The sequence below is a fragment of the Dermacentor variabilis genome, unplaced genomic scaffold (genome assembly GCF_050947875.1).
Source record: "Dermacentor variabilis isolate Ectoservices unplaced genomic scaffold, ASM5094787v1 scaffold_15, whole genome shotgun sequence".
Classification (NCBI taxonomy): domain Eukaryota; kingdom Metazoa; phylum Arthropoda; class Arachnida; order Ixodida; family Ixodidae; genus Dermacentor; species Dermacentor variabilis.
In genome coordinates this window covers 9,607,898-9,624,158 of record NW_027460313.1, presented here as the reverse complement: position 1 = coordinate 9,624,158, position 16,261 = coordinate 9,607,898, and the positions used below count along the sequence as shown (strand labels likewise).

Here is a 16,261-nt window from a genome sequence, read left to right as displayed (position 1 = left end):
TACGTAGACCGTTCAGTTTCATGAAAAACGGCGGAATTCTACGTAAAAAAACGGACGTGAGCTCTGTTTTTGAAATACGGAGAACCGTCCGTAATTTGATGTGGAGGGCAACTGAGCATGTTAAGAGCGAAAAATCAACACGCAACGAATATAAAGAAAAGACACCGCCCACGTTTACCAGCAGTTACCTAATATCACCATAGGTAACGCTGCTTGAACATTATTCATAGGCGAATCGTAGTACGCACGCACAAACGGAAGAGGTTTCAGCGGTGGCGCTGCTTACCACCCTTCATCGCTTCTACACGACGGGTTGCATTTCTCCGCCTCAACAGTACAGAGTGGACAGCGGCTGGAAATGGCGGTGTGCGGTGGTGGTATACCTGTTGCATTTGGGATTTCACTGAGAGAATAAGAAGGAATCGACGATGGACTGCTACGCAAGTAAGTGATTTAAGTGTCCTTTTTTGTTGTTGGTGCACGTCGCGCGTGCGAAATGCACTGCGATGGCCGGTGACGGGCTGAACTGTGTTGTGTGAGCATGCCCTGTCAATGCCCTGTAACGACATTCCCGCTTGGCCATGAGGATTGATAAAGCCGCGGCATTGCGAGTCTGTGATAAATGGTGTAGCGTTTGTTGTGCTGATTTCATATAGAGTACATTGAGGCGCGTAGGCAACATCAGCGACGATGTCGTCTGTAGCAGTTCGTTATCGGCTGTATGTGGCAGCTGTTTTACTGACGTTGGCATTCCAGTTTTGCAATGTGTTGTGATGTGTTCTTGGCATTCCAAAATAAAGTGAAGTTACTGTTCCCCTTAGCAATCTCTCACGGCGCGGTGTAACACTATGTTAGCCGTATTCGGCGACGCATTGCATCACAGCGAAATTCTATTTTTCCTTAAGCTTAGGACGCAGTGTGCTTGGCGTGCATAATCGCTGTGTTCATATCCGTAATTGAAAGACTGCTTCTGGAATTTAAAGTCTACTTGTGTATGAAGACCTCATAGAGCATGTTGCATGCGATGCCCCTACATCACAATGAATGGACGGTGTAGCGTGCTTGCTGCCGTAACCTCGTGCGATCTGCAGTGTTACGTAACACTGGTGTAACACGGTGCCTTGGAACACTTTGGGATCGAGCCCGAGCAATCGTGCGCGATCGCACTTGAAAGTGTCCGCGTGATACCCATTAAGGGTCGCTGGAGAAGAAATTGATTATTTTGCTAGCTGGTAATCGGCACCAGATGTTTCGCGAATTTTTGTTTTTGTTTTGTTTTTACTTCAGACAGCTACCAGGCTGACTATCAACGTTCTGACGCAATACGTCAGCATTTAACGTAATCTGGGAGTGGATTGCCACGTAAATTTTGCCCATCTGCGGCTTAATTGTAAAGCAAGTGCATGTGATAAGTAATTTTTAACGTAACCTTGACACAGAATAGCGGTGCCAAAAAGTGTGTAATGGACATCCAAAGTTACAAATGTTCCAAACTGGTATAAAAAATCAAAAGATGTGTCAACACTGATGTTAAAGGCTGGTTCTAATACTGACTGTCTCTAGTTGCATAGACTAATTTTCAGCATATAGGCATCAATACAATAATTATTCTAAATACATGTTGTGAGTTATGTAGAGCAAAATGTCTGCTGTTTTGCTGAATAGAAGGTGCTTCATGAAGTCTTTTTTTAAATGAGTTGAACGATACAATTGAAGACACCAAACGATACCACAGCAATTGGTAATTCGGTGACAAGCTTATGTGCAAGAGTATTTGTATATGAAAATGTTTTTGCTTTACTGTGGACGACCGGTCTGAAAATACCTGATATTATTTGCTTCAATTGCAGCTATTGCACCAGTGAAGGATGTCTGTGTGCCGGTTTGTGCTCAGTTTCTCAGCCAGCGGGCCTGAGAAAGTGTGCCACAGCAGTCTGTCTAGTGGTGCTCTTTGTTCTGGAAAGCTGTGCCATTCTATTGTATATCTGTCTTGCATATGCAGTCTTAATAGACAGTGACTGCAAATGTTGGTGGAATGACGAGGCCTATGCAAGTAGAGTAATTTTTGCAGATGCATTCAAAGGATAATTGATGATTTGTTTTCCTGTGGCAACAAATTGGTTCAGTATGAGCACCTCGACTTGAAAGGGATATTGTTTCATACCTGACTTGGTTGCACATATGAGTGGTGTTTAAAAAACACTTATAGTGCCAGAGTTCAAGATTTGAGGCAACAGATAAAACACGCACCAATAAAATAACTGTTTGTCTAGTGTTGGCTTAATGAGTATGCAACAACACTGCACACTGATCGTTAGCACTGTCATGCATGGGCTCCATGGTAACTAAGATTAGCCACGAATAAGCTCACTGTGAGCTAGTGTTGAGCTAACTATAACAGGTGAGTATGCGATGATGTAATTAAGTGCAACATTGGAAGGCAACGTAACAATGTAAAATTATAGCCTGAGCTCGCAGCTGCGTTGCGTGGTCAGGCGACCAAAAGATATGAATATTTAAAAGGGAACGAACAGTGCTACTGCCAGTATGAAGTGACAGCGTTGTACACAGCAACATATTCCCTTTGTCCTGTATGTAGCCCTGTTCGGTTCCCTTCTAAACATGCACCAAGCAGCCCAATTCAGAATGCTCCGGCAGGTTAAGTGATGACACGCTAGCATAGTAGGAGCTATTCTGAAAGTTATGTCTGCTATGAAAATGTGTGATGAAGATACTTCACTGCTAAAAATTTGGTGTACAACTGCACAAAGCAGCATCAATAGCTATGTTGCTCCCCCATGTTGTGTCAAGGGTCTGTGCATGTTTTGTAAGATAATCCTTGAGTCGTCGGCCGGTTTGTCCTACATAATTGTGGCTGCAGGACAGTGGGATATTGTAAACAGCACCAACCATAGTACCTATGAACTCCAGCACATACTTTTTGATGTAAACTTCACGTGTTGCCCTGGTCCGGTTAACATTTTGTACGTGCCCAGATTGCTTGGCACTGAAAATAAAAAGGTAGTTTCAACTCTCTGAACAATTTGCTTGAATTGATGGTTGCCTTTGTGTACTGATTGCATAACAGTCATAGGCCTTGGCTTACTCGAAGTTGTCTGACCTAAGACGTCAGCTACGTTCAACTCCATTACATGCTTCTTGGCAATGCATGCTAAAAGGCAGTGCGAACGCACTGTTAAAAGCAAACATTGTACTTGGTTATGGAAGCTCCCCTCCACGTCGGGGTGGTACCAAGTGTTAAATGTGATCTCCGGTGTTCCTGTAGCAACAACATGCTTCAGTGTTCAGATGCACCAATAGAAAAGTTAAAAACACCTTTGAGTACAGGGAATAGCTCCAGCTCGATGCTCACCACAGAAAATCTTCAGGCCCAGATAGTGGAGCTTGCCTTTCAGTAGTAGTTTTGCTTACTTTAACATGCGTGGCACTTTGTAGGAGACATTAAATAGTTGCTCAACCACTTTAATTGTGACTTTTCACTGCCGAGAACACTGTCAGCTAGTCGTAAAACACTAGCTGCTGTAAGAACCAGCGTAGTAAAGGTATTCTGCTTCATTGGAAACTTTCTACCCTATATGACGTGAAGCAAGGCTACTAAATGGGTTGATTTATTTGTTTTCTGTCTTCTCTACAGTGCTAGATGAGCTCATGGAAAGGGGAAAACTACATTTCAATAGATGAAGTGCCAACAGAGACAGCACAGTCAGAAAGAACAAAGACAGGACAAGGTGCTACTTGCAACTGTTTATTGAGGTCAAAAGCACTGAATATATAGCCATGGGGAGAGGGGGAAGGAAAAAAAAAGAAGCACTGATTATGTGAATGCGCATGTGCAAAAATATGGAAGATGTATATGAAGGGAATCATAAGATTAACCAAAATCTAAAACTTATCTAAAAACATGCGTTCATTTCTGTAAATAGTCGGAGACGGGGGGTCGACACAGGCGTCCCCTCTTTACTTAGTCTGGTTGGCCTCCAAAAGTTCACGTGCCACAGTGTCATTGCTTTTAAACATGATTGTTGTATTAGGAAGCCTTGCTTCACGTACTTGCTTATTCTCATTCTCACATGCCTTGCAATGAAGCAGCAAGTTTGAGCCATAACCATTTTTGAGTGAAAGCTTGTGCTCCTGCAGGCGTTCATTAATACATTGGCCAGTTTGTCCGGTTTACTCCTTCCCACACTTCAGCGGTATGCAGTATACGACCCCTTCTCCGTACTTCACAAAAGGGTTTGTGTGTTTACTAGAACACTCTACTTTCTTAGTCATCATATCCAATCAGACGGCACAAAGTAGCAAGTTTTTGGGGCTCGGAAGAAACCACAGGAATTTTGTATTTCACGATGACATGTTTAAGATTATGTGCTGCTTTGTGAGAATACGGTATCACCACTGTAGCTTTCTTTTCCAATGTTTGACCTTCTTCACTGCTTCATTTTTTCTTTTTGCACCTTTTTCAACGCCTCCGAAACTTTGCTCAAAACCAAACAAGGAAAGCCAGCTTTCTTCAACTTCAAAATCTGTTCGTCAAAGGTTTTGTGTGCCTTATGACAGCACAATTCTTTAAGGGTAAATTCAAGGCACATAGTGGCAATCGCACGTTTAACAGTCTTTGAGTGCATAGACTTATATTGCAACAATTAATTGCAGGGTCGGTATACCGACCTCGTGCCCGCAAGGATTTCTGCCGTATCCAGTGGCGATACCGTATTCTCATGAAGTGGCGCGTAATCTTAAACACATCGCCGCAAAATATAAAATTCCTGTGGTTTTTGCTGCGCCCCGAAAGCTTGCTACTTTGTGCCGCCTGATTGGATCTCATGACTCTAAAAGTAGAGTGTTCTATTAAACATACAAATCCTTTTGTGAAGTGTGAAGAAGCGGTCGCATACCGTGGAAGTGTGGGAAAGAGTGTATCGGACAAACTGGCTGATGTATCAGCGAACACCTGTGGGAGCACAAGCTTCCGCTGAAAAATAGTTATGGCTCAAACTTGCCACTTCATTGCAAGGCCTGCAGGAATGAGAATAAGCATGTATGTGAAGCAAGGCTTCAGGATACAACGATCGTGCTTAAAAGCAAATACACTGTGGCACGTGAGTTGTTGGAGGCCAACCAGATTAAGAATAGAGGGGATGCCTGTGTCAGCATGCCTGTGTCTGAATATTTACACAAATGAATGCATGTTTTTAGATAAATTTTAGATTTTGGCTAATCTTATGATTCCCTTCATCTTCTGTGTTCTCGCGCGTGCGCCTTCACACAAGCAATGCTTCTGTTTTTTTCTTCCCCTTCTCCCCATGGCTATATATTCAGCTGCTTTTGACCTCAATAAACAGTTGCAAGTAGCAGCTTGTGCTGTCTTTGTTCTTTCTTACTGTGTTGTCTCTGTTGGCGCTTCATCTTCTGAAAGCTCTTCACCAAGTAGCCCCCACAACGTGTTCTACTGGAAAACTACAACTAGACAGTGATCTTCCATTTCTTGACCTCATTGTTTTCTTTGGTGAGTGTCATGTGCACTGCATCTATGCCCCGTCTTTTAAGGAGGGAATTCTGCCTTTCTCATCAGCGCACTGTTCGGCTGTGAAGCTCTGTCACAGAAGCACGAAATAGCATCCTCAACAAGTCGAGGAGAACTTCTATACCCAGGTCTAACATTGGCCTACAGTGGTGTGACCACTGTTAGATCACGTTCAGAAGGTCAGCCATGGTCTCAAAATCTGGGTTCAAAAAGGTGAATCAGACCAGGCCTTGGCGCAAAGTGTAGCAAGAGGCACATGCAGCAGTTCAACTGTGTGGTTGTTTACAACATCCCGCTGTCCTGCAGCTGCAACTAGGCAGGACAAATAGGCCTAATATTTGTTTGTTTGTCTGCTTGTGTGTGTGTGTGTGTGTGTGTGCAATTAACCAAAAGTCTTAGCCTGCGCTCGTGTTGTTTGGCCTTCTCCCATCTTTTCGTGTTGTCCCCAAGTAATCAGTCGGTGTCACATTCTTATAGAATTTGCAGTTATGAGATTCATGCTTTGGAACATGATCAGAAGCTACCAAATGGATGACATAATCCATCTACATGTGTTAGTGTAGATAAATGTGTCTGTGCAGTAGGGGTAGGGCATCATATGTGCTTGTTTAGCACTTATGTATGCACTTTTGTTTCCAGAGCTTGTGACACAGTGATTCAAACTATGTCTGTGAAAACAGTGCTGCACGTTGCAAGGAAATGTTACAACACTTGTAGGTGAAGCTCGGTGTTGTGAGAGGTTATAGAAACTTGCTTTTTGCAAGTTTCTAGAGCATTCTTTAAAGATGCTTCTTTAACTCCCGCGTGCATCGTGTTCATGACTTGCTATAAAACTGTCAACAAGTATGTCCTTTATGCCATCCGTTTCTAAAGATTACATGAATATAATTAACCCTCTGAGGGTCGATCTTTTTCGCCATATTTGACCGCCCAGGGTCGATTTTTTTTATTGCAGATTCCAATTCTTAGGGACTTATTTCGAAAAAATTTACCGTAATTTTTCTAGGGTGTCCGTAAAGCCACAAAAAAATTGTTTTGCGTTGGTATATATGGTACTCGTTATTCATGAATAACAATGATAAAAAAGGAAATAAACCTATAAGAGTAAAAAATTTGTTACATTGTTATAGTTCAAGGCTTTGAAAATGTGCACACGAGAATACTTTGCAAGACTCAAATGTTCCTGCTCTTACACTAATATGTACTATTATGAGCAATATCTAAGGGAACACAGGAACGCGTAGAAAACACCCTCAGACCCAGCTATATGGGTGATATGCAGCGGCCACCGTTGGAAACAAAGTGGAAAGGGGGACGCTGTTCTAACAACTGTTCGCACTCCCGCCATGCGTCTGCAAAGTGCGGAATTTCACATCGCCAGCAGACAGTGATAACACTGTTCGATATTGCGTCACTGGTAACCTTTTGCGTCGAATCATTACAAAAGATAGCACTGTTCCGGACTTCGATATTGATTTATGGTAAATCTTCTAAACCGGGAAAAAATTGTCTTTAAGGGTAAGTTCAAAATAAGTTTATTGGCGCTTGCCGAATATTAAAAAGATATTGAAGCAAATGAAATAAGGCAATAGCGTTATCGCAGCTTATCCTCGTCCTTTGCTTTGTTCGTTGGTGGCCTAATAACGCGTCATGCCACCGTCGCCTTAACGATGGCCTCTATTCTTTGAGGCAAAGATGCGTAGAGAGCCTCGATGAGTGCGGTATCACGCTGAAGGCGGGCTTCCACTCATGTTCTATTGCTTCCCATAGTTGGTCGGTGTTCGCCAATTCTAGTGAGCTCTTCGAAAGGTTCACTTTCATACGGCCCCAAACGTGCTCTATAATGTTCATGTCGGCACCCTTCGCACACCACTGAAGTTGCATTACCCCTCGCTCTTCCAAAAGGCGCGCCACGTCCTTCGATGTGTGAACGAAAGACAAGTCCTGTTGGAAAAAATAACACCCATCCAGGTGCAGCCTGTTCAACACATAGGGGATCGTCTGGTGCTCGAGCAGAGTGCAATACGCAGCACTGGTGAACCTCCCATCAATTCTCACCAGTGGGCCTAAGCCTGCGTGGGAAATCGCCCCCCCAGACGTTCACAGACACGCGTCCACTGGCGGCCACCTCCTGGATATTCTGCGGACTAAAGCGTGTGTTTGCGGTCCACCACACTCTCTTTCGTTGGTCCCAGCGGCTCGAGAACGTGGACTCATCAGAGAAAACTACATACTTCTACCAACTCTCACTCCAGCTGCGGTGTTCAGTAGCGAACCTCAGGCGAGCCGCTTTGTTGGCTGCGGTGAGCAGAGGTTTCTGTGCGGCGATGCGACTTTGCAGTCCTGCTTCTCTAAGCCTTCGTCGTACCGTGCTGTCGCTCAAGTTGTTCAAGCCAAGAGCACCTCGAATGTCTTTTGCACTTTGAAATGGCTTGTCGCTGACGGCAGCCACGATGCAAAGGTCTTGGTCGTTCGTTGTTGATCGAGGTGGTGTGCGGTGCGGCGCATCGTTTATGCGTCCTTCGTCTCGGTAAGCCTGGATAATCCGGTTGACCGTTTTCAATGGACGGCTTGTCACGAGAGCAATATTGCGCTGTGTATAACCTCTTTTAGACATTTCTATTATATCTTCCCGCTCTTTAAAAGGCACTCGAGGCATCTTGAGGCTGCAAATTCAGAGTTGACTGCTCTGCGTGGGCCACTGCAGTGTGCGACGTGAATTTTTTCTGAACGAACTTCGTGCAACAGTCGCACAAGAGACAGTTTGTCAATGTTCTTTTTTTTTAAATTTCTCTTTATTCTATTCCTCTGTCGTCATTGGTTTGAGCGTCGCCGCTGTTCGAGGTGCCACTGACAACCGAGTGCGTCGATTCAAATAAAGAATCGGTTTAAAATACAGGGCAAACTTTTTCTCGGAGTACTATCAAGCGGTTGCATGAACAAAAAAAGAGAATGAAAGAAAAGAAAGTGAATCGGTGTAAGTCACTGGTGACGATCACCGTCTTATCGGCTGTCGGACGATCCATGACGTAAGCTGCTCCTTTGTAGAAATGCCAGCGTGGTGGGAGTGCCAACAGTTAGTGGAAGAGCACTCGCCTTTCCCCCTTCGTTTTTCACAGCGCCATCCGCGTATCGCTCCGAGTCTGTTTCAAGGCTGTTTGCCACGCGTTCCTGTGTTCCCTTTCATATTGCTTATGATAGTACATCCATAGTGTAATCGAACTGTGTAGGTGCATGCACTCAAGAAAACTGTGCAGTTGTGTGCCCATCAAAAAAGCAAAACGTGTGACAAACTTCCACTAATCTTCATCTTATCGCCAACCAGATGCAATTAGTTTTCGCGAGTCTCAAAAAAAAAAAAAAGGAGCAACAGAAGCGCATGCACGGCAGCATCCTTCCTATGCGCACCCCTGCGAGCACTAAATGAGCGAGAAACAAGCAGTAGCCTTTTGAGCGATTAGTAACGAGATAGCCATCAGTTTTGCAAGCGCAAGAAGCCGAAACGGCCTGCGAAAACAAAACCCAAGCCGCCACCCGCCCGCGCGCACGCCAATGCGCAAGCGGTAGTACATAGACACGCAGGAGCAAACTAGCGCTAAAACAAACCATGCAACGAAAACTGAGAGAGCGAGGCGTGCAAAAGAAATTCCCTGTATTTCCACATAATGGCAGCACATGACAGAAAAGAAAAGGTTAGGAAATTGTCGCGCTTTTTAAACCTACAGACAGTGCCGTAAATATACGTCATTGACCCTTGAAGGGTTAAGGAGTCATGCTCCTTGAAACAATTTCCCGTAACAACATTGCAAAATACCACCTGAGGGTCTCGCATCTCTTACATCTGCTGTTTTGCACATCATAATTTAATAAAACTGCATTTAGTAGCTGCACAGCACAGGCCCCATTTTTTTTTTATCACACTTCTTTGTCTTTTCTCCCCCTGCCCCAGGTCTTATTTCAACAACTGCAGGCCATCATAAAATTTCTTCAACATTGTTGACAGATTCCAATATTTTTTTCCAACCATTCTCTCATGTGATCTAAAGAAAATTAACTTGGTTAGCCTGACATGAAGATGAATTCGAAATAATTTATTGTACTTGCTTGGTAGCACTGAACTGTTTCGTTAATCAATATAATACTTACAATTCACCTTTGTATTGCTGGGTACCGGTAGAGATATGGTTAGTTATTCACCAAAAAGGATCCCGAATTTTCCACCTTCTTAGTGTAGGTTAGACACTCACTTGTTGCACTTCACAAAGAGCAACTTGTGGTTGCTAGGAAATAAAGGTTTACTGAGAATTTTCATGCATCCAATTTGATTCTGTGTACTAGCATGTTTGTATTAGCATGTATTTCATAGAGTTGAGGCTCCATAAAAATACATTCTGTCATTCAATGTCTGTGACATGGTCAAGCAGGTTGACCATATCTAATTAGAACTTCCTATGTTCTGGGGCACTTGTTTGCAACTTAAATTATGTGGTTTGGTGCTGTCAGTGTAAGCCTAATGTCGTTTTTTGTTCTCCCAGGAAGGACGCAAGCATTGCAAGGAGCCATTTGACTTGCCGCCACACTAATATTGTATTTGGTAAGGTCTATTACAGATCTTATTTCGCGTAGTATGTGCTATAATTGTGTACAATGTGTTCAAAACTTCAGTAGGTGGGCTGTTCGACAACAGTTGTTTACAAATTAATAGTTATAAAAGATGTTCAAGGTCATTAGTTATACAATTGCTGCTCACTGCTGAATTTTTTTCCAAATTAAATGTTGAGCCATCCAGCAAGTGCGGCTCTCCTGGCTAATTATACAAACTTTCAAATACGGTTAATTTTTTATCACAAGTGTACAGCAGTCGGGGACAACTGTTCACAGCGACAATTTCATAATATTTACTTACATGCAAAAATGAGTCAAAGGTCAGGTGTACTTATGAAGTTTTGTGAAACAAGTTCATCATCATATTGCTTACTTCATTGAAAAGTTTGTCGCGGAATTCTCACTTCTATGAACAGATCAACAGTTGTCGAACGATGGTCGTCTCTATAGCCAATGTTTGGGCCAGAGGCTTGTCTTCAGAGCATTAACAAGAGACTTTGCCATGCAGCTTGAGCTGATCAGTATGAAGAGATTACATAGGATAGGAACACAAAGCATTAGTGGGCCTCTTCGATTATCAGTCCTTGACAGACCTGGACTGCTTAGCACTGCTGTCCCGCATTTGATTTTCTCAATCGGCTTCGGAAGCCCCATCCACCAGTCCGAGAGCAGCCAGTATCGCATTCATTTTACCAGAAGTCACAGACTCTGCGGACTCTCAGAGCTGTCAGCAGATATTTGTTCAGACATATGCAAGTAGCTACGAGACAGCGGCTGTCTTAAAAAGATGCATGCGGGCTTGACGCTATGTTTTAAAAGAGGCTGTGTGTTTATGTGTACTTTGCGCGTTCCAGACAGCAAATATCATGCACTCAGCTATCGCTTCTGTTAAATCGATGCTTTGTGTGCCATGATGCGAGGTTTTCATGAGTGGTCTAATTGCTGCAACCTTAGTCCTTGTGTTTTTTAAGGCAAAACACAGTGATCAGGCGCAAATGCTTGCTTTTCTTGATGTGTTTCGTGACATCTGTCATGCTCATTGCTATATGCATAGTAAACATGTAGATTTCGCTGTTCAGATGAGTGAAACTGGTGGACGAGGAAACATATCATATTGCATGTAGATATTTAATGCTGGTAGCTGGCGTGGCATACAGGGTGTTTCACGTAACTTGAGCCAAACATTGAAAATATGCAAATGCCACGTAACTGGACAGAACCAAGGTAATGTTGTTTGCCGTCGCTTCGACATACTCATTTCTTTTTCATTTCGCCAGATTAAATCATTAGTATTCGGTAATTAATCAACTTCCCAAATATTATGATTAATACATGCTACATAAAAGTGTTTTTCCTAGCGTGAAAGAAGCCTGCAAATACACACTAAATTGTTGCGTGACTGTCCATTCACAGCACTTTTTGTGTATTCGCGAGCTTCTTTCTCGAAAAAACACTTCTACGCAGCATGTCTCAAACAACAGAAAGCTGTATGGGGAGCTTTTCATGTTGCTCTACAATTTTCTCATGGACGCTTCTAATCTAATTATAATATTTGAAAAGTTGATTAATTAACGAAGATGAAATATTTATTGTGGTGGAATGAAAAAATATCTAAGTATCTCCAAGTGACGGCAAACAACATTACCTTGGTTCTGTCGAGCTACGTCACATTTGCACATTTTTATTGTTTGGCTCAAGTTACGTGGGACAACCTGTATAATCAGAGCTTCACAGATTGCTGTTGACATGTGTGCTGATTCCTTCTGTTACCCAAATTCGGAATTTTGCTTTTGGATGTGCAGGATTAGTAGACAGTGTAGACGCGCTCTGTCCTAGACACACGTCAGGCCTTTAGTAGACGGTTTCACGAGCTTTGAGGATATCGGCCTGTGCTTTGTGGGTGAACAGTGATGTGGCACAACCGTGTTTTTGCTTATTTTTGTGTGGCAATGACGCTTAAATTTTACAGGAAATGAATGAGCTGGCTTAAATACAGCGGTTAAGGGGCCCGAAGAGCGAGAGCACGATGTAAACTGAGCTTTGTTAACATGTTCAATGTGCTCAGGCTGCAATTCCATTATGCAAGCTTTATGGTTGTGTCGGCGACATGGCCTCTGAGACTGCACCATTTTGATGACCACGCTACTGAATTTGCTGGGTAGGGCGCTATCTACAAGTAGCTAAAAGCACGAGGTCACGGGATTGAATCCCGTCCACGGTGGCCGCATATCAATGGGGGCAAAATATGAAAACACCCATGTACTTAGATCTAGGTGCACGTTAATGAACCCCAGGTGGTCGAAATTTCCGGAGTCCTCAACTACGGCTTGCCTCGTAATCAGAAAGTGGATTTGGCACGTAAAACCCCATAATTTAAGCAGCTAATAGCAGACAACAGCAGCCAGGAGAGCGACTTCCAATCACGGTGCTTTCAAACAAAACCTTGGACAGTCCCAGGCAGCGGGATCACATGACTGAGATGCGCCCTTCTGTCAATGCAAGCCAGACCAGAAGCCGCAGGTGGTTTGCGGACAGTCTGGGACTGCATAATCGAAGGGGCACAGTGCTCTCACATACATTATGTCCACTGCGGGACGAAGGCCTTTCCTAGTAATCTGTAAATATATATGGCTTGCGCCAACTGACTCCATCCTATGCTTGCATATTTACAAATTTCGTCATGGTGCCTAGTTCTTTACCGTCCTCAACAGCGTGTTTTTTAAAATTTATCATGCATATCATTTTTTGTCGTTCTGTTGCTTGTTGAGCAAGCCTTCATTCTCAAGCTCCATTTTTATCATGTCAGGTTTCAGTCTCTTAGGTTAGTTTTAGCACAATACAATGATGGTACTTTTATGTGACTTAAGTCTTCTAAACAATTTATAGTCTTTAAATTTTCTTCTACTCATCAAGGACTCCTGTGACTAATTGCCTTAAGTAACATACTTCATTGCCTTCTTGCCCTAGAAAATGTAACTGGTGCCTTCTTGCAGGCCTTTAAAGTGGCAACATGTGTACTGCCGACAGTAGGGCATGTTCAGATCAATTCAACTGGACATGCCTGGCGATCACTTTTAATTTTGATTTAAAAATTTATTTTGCTGCCCAAGCCTGGCAACAATGAAATTAACCTTAGTTTTCCAAGAAAAAAAAAGGTGTCTCTGCAAAAAGCAATATAGAATTACCTGTTTAGTTAGAAGCATTCTCCCTGTATTTTACCGAATCTGCATTTTGGATAGATCCGCAGGAAATAGTGTTGTCGCTGCGGCTTTAAAAATATTTTGTACCAGACTGCAGGCCAATAGCATTAATTCCAACTAATTACCACAGAGTACCCCCACTACGGTATAAAGAAGAAAAATTTTGGAAAAAAACATTGCATAAATTGACCAAAGTTTTTTTTCTTTGCATTTACTAACAGCACGGAATTTGGCCATCCTGTTGCCATGAGTCATAGAAAATTGAGCAAATAGCTCTGTCCTCATTGGCTCTCAAAATCTACGAGAAGTGCTCATGTTTAGGCATGTTAATGAATTACTCTACTTTAAAATTTTTTAGGAGAGGCTTGATTCATTTCAGAAATTTCCCGAATTAAGCACATTCACATGAAGCAATGCAATCTGAAAAAATATGTTGCATTATTTGTTTCGTTATGGAATTGCAAGTCAAGAAATGGACAGAATAAACAGTACTGCCTGCCAGAGCCATGTATGGGGTCCAGGCATGATTGCAGGCTTCTTTACAAAAAGGGCAAATTTTTCGGTGAACACAGTGCAATATTATAACTTTTTATGAAGATGGGAAGGGTATGTTGATGCATTCACAACCGTAACTTTCAATTTTCACTGCTTGAGTAAAAAGAATATTCCACATTGATACTTCTTCCGTGACACAAACCATATCCGAAAGGGGCTGACGGCTGTTGTGACACAGTTGTGGTGCAAGCATGGTTTTTTTGTATTGTTGCTATTCTACCAGCCTGTCAGCTGGACAATATCTTTGGCTTGCTTGTTCTGGGTCGGAAGTAAACAACATGCATGGTTTGCGCTTGTTTCAAGAGTGCTTCATTGTTTTGGGAAACAGTAAAATCTGCAAGGTTGTTTAATGGAGCAATAGAGCAGTGAAAGTTGAAAGCTATGGTCTGCAGTATGTGGCCATGGCAGCTCTACCTAAATATGGGAGAAGTAATCTCCGAATGTCATAATGTGCACATGACATCTTTGGCTGTTCCAGGCAAACCATCAATTGACTTGGGTCCTTTCTGTCTGAAGCTTTTTATGCTATAAGGCTACGAATGAATGTATACCAACATGGCTGAGTCTGAACCATTTCTTTTGACAAGAGCACTTGTAGTGACAGTTGTGAATACGAAATCATTGTTTATCTGAGTAACAATAGTGATGATGATGGTAAATAATTGAACAGCCTTAATTGATTGGTGTTTCTTTTCAGGCAAAGCCGAAGGCCTCTGCAAGCAGCCAGTCATTCCAAGTCTCAACCAATCCTTCCTCTAGTCAGCCAATTTCTAGTGTCTATGCGGAAAGGACTTGCGCAAGAGTGGACACGGGACACTAAAAAGGCGACAAAGACAGGCGTAAACTTCCAACCGGTGTTCATTACAAAAAGGTATGTATATGTACTCTTGCACACTTGATCATAATCTGTTACAATCATGCAAGTCAACATGGCCATCACAAATAAACGAGCGCACCAAGGCCTAAGGCGGCTTCCTGCATACAGACCCCAGATATTCAAATTCTTTAACAGTCAGTGCTATAGGGATGGCTTGCTAACACAGTTGCATTCTGCAATAGCCGCTGCCTCAATGATGAGTCTAGTGTTTTCTTTCACACTGCTTGCTATTATTTCTGTTTTTTCAAACAGTCGATGACATTTGCATTGGGAGCAATGGATTCCAAGGAAACCTTCTTTCCCTTTTTGTACTCTCCGATTATGTTCCTGTAGTCTCAAGTTTAGGGAACTTCCCATTTGTCCCACGTAACGCTACCAGCAGGAAAGAGGTATGCTATACACTATTCCTCTTGAGCATTTGATGAAACCCTTTCTCTGCACAATGTTGCATGATTTTGATTGTCTGCTGACAGGGCTGGTTTTGGCACATAACTTAGATAGCTTGCGGGGTGCGGAAGAAATGACCAAGACTGCAGTCCTTTGGCCTATTTTCTTTAGTTGCACCTATGTGATACTGTTCGCAGGAATCTAGCAGTCATCCCATACATTCACGCTATCTTGCATAAACTAAAGAAAATAGGCCAAAGGGCGGGAGTTTCGGTCATTTTTCCCGCACCCAACAAGTTATCTCAGTTATGTGCCAAAACCAGCCCTGTCAGCAGAGAATCAATTTCATGCAACATTGCTCACAGAAAAGGTTTCGTCGAAATGCTCGGGGGGAGTAGTGAATAGCACACCTCTTTTCTGTGGGCAGCGTTACGTGGGACAAACGGGAAGGTGCCTAAATGTGAGACTACAGGAACATAATACAAAAGTACAAAAGGGAGAGAGGGTTTCCTTGGAATCCAAAACTCCCCATGCAAATGTCATGCACTCTGAAAAAACAGAAATCATAGCAAGCAACGCGCAAGAAAGCACTAGGCCCATCATTGAGGGGGCAGATAACGCATAAGGCAACTGCATTAGCAAATTATCCCTAGCGTTGACATTAAAAAATTTGCATACCTGGGGTCTGTATGTGGGAGGCCGCCTTAGGCCTTGGGGCGGCCTTAGTGCGCTTTTGTAACTGATTATGATCAAGTGCACAAAAGTACATATACATGCCTTTTCATAATAAACACCAATTGGAAGTTCACACCTGTTCTTGTCACCTTTTTAGTGTCCCGCGTTCACTCTTGTGCTGGTCACTTCAGCGTGGAATACCAACTAGCCCGGTCTCACACCCTGCTTTTTTCAGTAAGCAGAATAAACACAGGTTTTTTCAGATTCAAGTGGCTTGTTGTTTCTCGAACACAAATCTCTATGTATGCTGTGTACATGTTGGATGCAGAACCCAAGTGCAACATGACAACACTGACACGAAGAATAAGCGGTGTAGAAAACAATGACACTAGGAGGAAACATGCAAACACAGCACGT

The 16,261-nt window shown here is 42.9% G+C and overlaps 1 long non-coding RNA gene across 1 annotated transcript; it reads left to right on the top strand.

Moving 5' to 3' along the window:
* Positions 1 to 289: 289 nt before the first annotated feature.
* Positions 290 to 15,153, top strand: LOC142567905 (uncharacterized). The gene is made up of 3 exons (XR_012825294.1): positions 290 to 444; positions 10,081 to 10,139; positions 14,603 to 15,153. It is a non-coding gene; the product is annotated as an uncharacterized LOC142567905 (long non-coding RNA).
* The last annotated feature ends 1,108 nt before the right edge of the window (positions 15,154 to 16,261 follow it).